Source organism: Watersipora subatra, chromosome 2 (genome assembly GCF_963576615.1).
Source record: "Watersipora subatra chromosome 2, tzWatSuba1.1, whole genome shotgun sequence".
Taxonomy (NCBI): domain Eukaryota; kingdom Metazoa; phylum Bryozoa; class Gymnolaemata; order Cheilostomatida; family Watersiporidae; genus Watersipora; species Watersipora subatra.
In genome coordinates, this window is record NC_088709.1 from 51,899,235 (window position 1) to 51,905,568 (window position 6,334).

At 36.0% G+C, this 6,334-nt stretch overlaps 1 pseudogene; it reads left to right on the plus strand.

Moving 5' to 3' along the window:
* Positions 1-1,179: 1,179 nt before the first annotated feature.
* Positions 1,180-5,673, plus strand: LOC137388314 (uncharacterized; annotated as a pseudogene).
* Positions 5,674-6,334: the final 661 nt, after the last annotated feature.

The window sequence follows — 6,334 nt, forward strand, 5'->3', positions numbered from 1 at the left end:
TGGGTACAATGTCTGTTGATCAAATCAAGCGAACGAAATTCATGTATTTGTCCACTGCTCTATTGTTAATATCTAAACAAACTATAGTTATAGTCAAGTAAATTCACTAAAGAATATCTACATGTATCTCTCTTGACTCTATCAAACTGTTAATATTAGCCATTTGGAAAAAAAGTTGTGAGATTTCTTCTTATTTCTTGTTTTTGAAAAGCTTGACTTGATAAAATGGTCCAAATTTAGGGTTTAGTTATAACAAATAATTTTTTATTAAAATTCTGCATGTTTCCGATAGTGTGTATTATAAAAGAACCAATAATGATTTAAATAAGTTTTTTGACTCAAGAGAACACAGCTCCATTTAGGCTTAATATATAATGAACTCATTTGCACCTATCAACGATGTGCATTGTCTCCTATAAAATATGTTGTTACTTACACTGATTTAGCCCAAGTTTCCTGAACGGTTGTATCAGCTATGAGGGAAGATAGCTGGAAATTGTCACAAGTCGTGGTGCTGACTCAAGCTTCTACACAATAGCATACGTCAAGGAAAAACATATGCTTAATAGTTTTACGCCAGTCGGCACGAGCTGCTGCTATACCACCCACATTACTCCTTTGTAAGTACCAAGGAATGTGTAGCACAATCCATATAAACTCCCCTGTACACTCAAATTCCTTTATATTTAGAATCATTACCTATACATAAGCATTTATCATTTATTACAGCAGTAACTTTCTGTGTTAGACGCATTTTTCTTAGACTAAGTACCAGCTGCTGTATTTGAGTCATGAGTCTCTCGTCTATTTCCTATATGAACAGTATCATTTTTAGTTCGGTAGTCTAAAGCGGTCATGTGATATTGTACAGCTAACTGCATTATTCTAATGTTTACCCTAGGCTATTAGTAACATCATCAGGTGGCTTTTATACCAATCTGCGTTGTTCTGCGACAGAAGCTCCAGGGTTGCACCATGTCAGGTGAGCCACTTTACAATAATTATATTGATGTTTTGTCAGAGTTGCACTGGCTGCTTTACCCAACTAGTTTCATATCTGAATATGATTTAATCTTATTCTGCTTTAGATAGTCACAATATCTGCAGATGCACACAGAGACGGGTTCCTTACATTACGGACGTTGAACTTGAAACCTTCATTTCGAAAGTAAAGCCAAAAAAACAGCTGATAGTTCTCTCAGTTGTCTCCTCATTGTAATTTGTCTCCTAATAGTAAATTGTTGCTTTACTGTAAGTTTTCTCCCCTCTATAAGTTGTTTCCTTATTGTAAGTTGTCTCTTCACTGTAAAATGTCTCATTACTGAAAGTTGCCTCCTCACCATGAGTTGTTTTTATTTTGTGCTGTGTCTCTCGCCTAACTAAAGCTGCCTTATCTCTTAAGCTGCATACTTTTGCTCTGCAAGTTGCCTTCTTAAAAGTTGCCATTTTTTAATAAATTGTCTTCTCTTTATAAAGTGCAAGTTTTTTAGATTTGTTTCTTTGTAAGTTACCTTCTCCTCATAAGTTATCTACTCTCTGTAAGCTGTTGTCTCTCCCTCAAAGTCTTTTCCATTTTATGATTTCACTTTTTCCTCGCATACTGTTTTCCATCCATACGTTTTCTAGTTATATGATCATAATAATATACAGTCTCTACTGTTTAAAAATTACAAATAACTGCCAAAACACCGTATTCCTGTTCTCTTCTGACGCGTACTCCTCTCATTTAGTTTTCTTCTTTCTCCCATTTTATTCTCTACATCGTATATTTTACACTCTTTAGCAATGATATTTTCTACATGCATCTATGTGTAAGAGCCGAAAGCCATCTCAAGCTTTGCTGGATATCTTTATTGACAGGTTTCCTGACAAGAATACCGGAGATGAAATGCTAGACAAACTGCATAATGATCGCAATGCCAACCGAGCTCACAGATGTATGCAGTCACGTTCAGACCCTTACCGTCTCTTTAGATATGATATGATGATGGCTTACTTTGACTCTAACCACACCGAGCTATTACTTCTCACCAGACATAATGCTGTACCTGGCATGTTCCTAGTGAGTTTATCTGTGAGCCAAAGCTATAGTAGCTCATATAATGAAAGAAGTACATGGAACTGCCTTGGTACAACTTTCGTTATTCTTAGTTTACCCTAATTCAATGATCTTCGAGTGTTTATTCACTTTATAAAACAATTTCCTGATCAAGTCTCATATACAGTAGAGTGTAGACACTCCTACAAATAATCTGTTCCAGGAATGTTTACGTTACAGCGATTTTATGTTACACGAACAGTAAAATACATGCAATTGCCAAATCCATTCTACGATCTTTCCAAACATGTTTTTGTCTCTTCCAGAAAGGCAAGAAACTAAACATAACTTATTTAATTTGAAAACTGGACAGTAACTTTAGTGTTAACGATTTGTATCGACAAATTTTTATTTTTTTCTTATCAATTGCTCCAGGTTACAGGTTGAGGATGCTAATTTTACAATAAGTTAAAGGAAATGCTTTCAATGTTGAATTTACCGGTTCTTTTCATTTTTTATGACAGCAAGCATTAATGTGCAAAGAAAAAAAATTGCAAAATACTTCATGTCTAAAATAACGAAAAACAAAAGTATTTTTACTATACGTATTTAGAAACATATTCTACGCCTGTCTGACCGCCCATCAGTCGACAGAGTCAAAGTAAAAAGTAGCATTCGATAATAGATAGATTGCGACTGCAACTCATGACATTAGATTAGGGTATATCGACATTCCAGCGATTGCACCAATTGACTGCCTTCCAGTATTTTTAAATTATTGCACGATTACTTGTTTTCTGTGCTTTGTCGACACACCTAATGTACTCTAATGGTAGACTAGATTGCCAGGGTATTAATACATGTAATAAAGAGTTGTACATGTCGTTTTATGTTTCAAGTGCTTAAGAAAAAGCAATATTTTAAGGCTATCCACGAGATTCTCGTTATTGAAATCAAATTTGACAAGTTGTACTGACTTGAAACTTTTCGGTTTGTGGAATTCTTTGCATTATGTCTTTAGTGTAGTGGTGATCACTCGATATAACTGGCTGATTATCTCGCTGTTTCTGCAGCATTTTAATTTTATATGTTATTTACTGCTCAGGCACACAACAGTATTATAAACAGTAACCAGGAACCAATTCAGATCAATATGATCATAACCCAACATTATTGTGTGAAACACTCTCAACGGGCTGTCTTTGTTTACTTTATTTAATAGTAACAAATATGAACACAAGCGGTATTGAGAGTTGCCTCCTTTTGATTTACCATAGTTCGTGATCTTGTTTTTTTCATCTAGACTTTCCAGTCAGGGCGGCTAATATTTTGTGACCACATATTCAATGGCTAAGGAAATGCACAAAAGGACATCCAAAAGCAGTTGATGGACACTCGTAAGCTCGCCCTCAAGGGTTTCTGTCTGCCCAGTGATTTCAAGTTCAGGTGATTTCTGTTTTACCTGTCTCTCCCTGTAGAAGCAAAGTGTTTTTGTGATTACAAGTGATTGCTAATGATAAATCTACTGTAATTTGGATATCACCATCATCCATAATAAATGCTTTTTTTTCAAATTCTGTCTTTTATCGAAGTGCAAATTCCCGGGTAACATGCCAATGTGCTGAAAGCCCGTGGAGGCAGTTGGAAATGTAAAAGAAATCAAAAAAATGAGAAGAGAAAGAAAAATATATCAGTATGTGTAAATTCATCATATTTAAACTTTTCGTAGTCCACAAAAAGGAAGAGACGGCCTGAGGTTTCCGTGGGGTGGCAAGATAGGAGGTGCTGAAGGTGACAAGCATGGCGTTACTGGCATTACTGCTCCGATGCCCAAAATAGACAGTGGAACTCGGTCACCAGATTCTGCATTTACCTTGGAATGCCATATCGAGTGAGTCACTATTCCTTTATCTAGTCAATATTCCAGTTTAATCAGTGATTTATGCCTGGTTGTCTGATTGTCACTTTTAACCTGTAGTTGGTATCAAATTGTTGTACCCCTCCCTCTTTGTCTGATTGCCCAATCAGCGGAGGAATCAAACCTTTGTGTTGGTTTTTCCTCATTCATTATTTAGAATTATAAAAAACATTTAACCTAACAAAAAATCGTTTTACAAGTCTCGTCTTTTGACATAAGTTGGTTGTCTGCAGGAATAGCCGCATTTATATGAGTCTGATTACCTAACTTTGCAAGTGGTATAATAGGTTTAATCAGTTAAACTTAGAGATATGATCAACTAGATGAATGTCCTGTGAATTTGAATAACTTCTCTGGTAAGATAGTAAAGATATCTTACCTTTACTAAACTAATTTCAGTGTTTGAGGATGAATAATAATCGTTCCATTACGAGTTACTGTCAACCGTGCTAATTAATACCCAAGTGATTTACTCGTGAACTGATTTAATGAGTGTATTAACAGTCATTTATGGCTGTTAATGAATAAGCTAATGGTTAAGCTTATGCCTCCATATTTACTAAGCGATGAGCAAAGCCACGATTGATAGCCACGATTGATAGCCACGATCGATAACCTTGATTGATAGCCACGATCGATAGCCACGATCGATAGCCTCGATTGATAGCCACATGATTATGACTGAGATTGCTATAACATTATTATAACATTTTTGGCATTTTCGGATAGATAATTGAAATACTGAAAACGTAAATTTTTATGAAATGTAAGAGCATTAATGGCTTTTTCTATGCAGAGCTCCAAAAAGTTCTCTTTTCAAGTTCTGCATCTATTGTTAGCAGAGGACATTGTGAGAATTCCTTATTTGTTATGCATTGGCTAACTGGTGTTGCTGAATCGATAGTAAGTCAAGCTATGTGATGCATGTAGAGCTTTTATCCTGCAAGGACTTTGACATTCGATCTGAAGAGGGGCAAGCGATCACAGTTGTCAAACACCTAATGTCTAGTTGTAACATGTATAATAAAGGCTATCATCTGGTAACTGATATTATTACACAAAGCCTTCACTCACAGAAGATCTGTTTGCCCAAAGTACTATGCTCACTGGCACAGTTGGACTACACTATCGGGGCTACCCAAAATCATTAGGTATTGCCTGCCTACAAGTCCAAGACTCAAAGTATATGAAGAGTGGCTCTGGCATTAACTTAGTTTGTGCTTATCATGATAAGCCATCCCATTGCAAGCCTGTGTTGCTGCTTTCTACTGGCACAAAACCCATCACCCATCGTACTTCTTGCAGGGCTCGTGAACAGAACAAACTTGCTATGGTGTTGCTTTACAATAAAGGTGTGGGTGGGGTAGACCTGAGTGATAAGAAGGCTTATTATATAGCAGCTGAGCGTGCAAAACACATATATTGGGTGAAGGTCGTCTAGAACTTAATAGACATAACGCTTCGTCACTGACAGGAACTTTTTAAGCTAAAAAACCCTGGCACTAAGATAGACATCACCGACTTTGTGTCAGAAATAGTTATGCAGTTAGTGAGCCCAATAGTTGATAATGAAGAAGAACTGGCACCCGCTGATGGCCATCAACTGAGGTTCCTGGAAAATGACAACGTGATTGCGTTGTGTGTTCCAATCGGTCTGCCAAAATTCGCAAGCGTTCCCGGACCTGGTGTGCAGCATGCAAATTTGGCTGCTATTTAGGCTGCTATGAGAACTTCAATCATAAGCTCTAATTACTTTAATTATTATTAATTATAATCATATTGCATTAATTAATAGTAATATCAATTTACTGTAATTCTCTGTTTGCGTTCATATACATTGTATATTAACAGTTGAATATTTGGTTTTTTGGTAAAGAGCAAGCTCTTAGGCAGCTCTTCAGTAGAGAGCAAGCTCCAAATTACAATATAAAATAGTCTAAGAATAATAAATACTTTGTGAAAAACACTGGAGATTCATACATTGAGGATATTTTAAAATGTTAATCTCAAAATACATTTCTCTGATAAGAGCTTGAAAAAAACAGTTGAGTAATGCCTGAAATACAATAAAACTGCTGTAAAAAAATTATTGTTCTTAATGGAAAAGTTTTTAGTTAGTTTTATCAAAGAGTAGCGAGACTAGCTGGACGATGAGATTAAAATTATGTGAATAGCTAGAAATAGTTTTTTGACCCTATTTGAGGCCTGCTGGAACAAAGCAGGGAAAGTTTAGGCTCACCCACAAAATTAAAGAAGCCATACCAAACTTAATGGACTAAAAGGAATACAGTCATGGAAAAAGCAGGGCCTGTTGTATCACATTTAATAAGTTCACCATCGCATGATACAGCCTCGTGCCAAATAATGCAATGAATCAT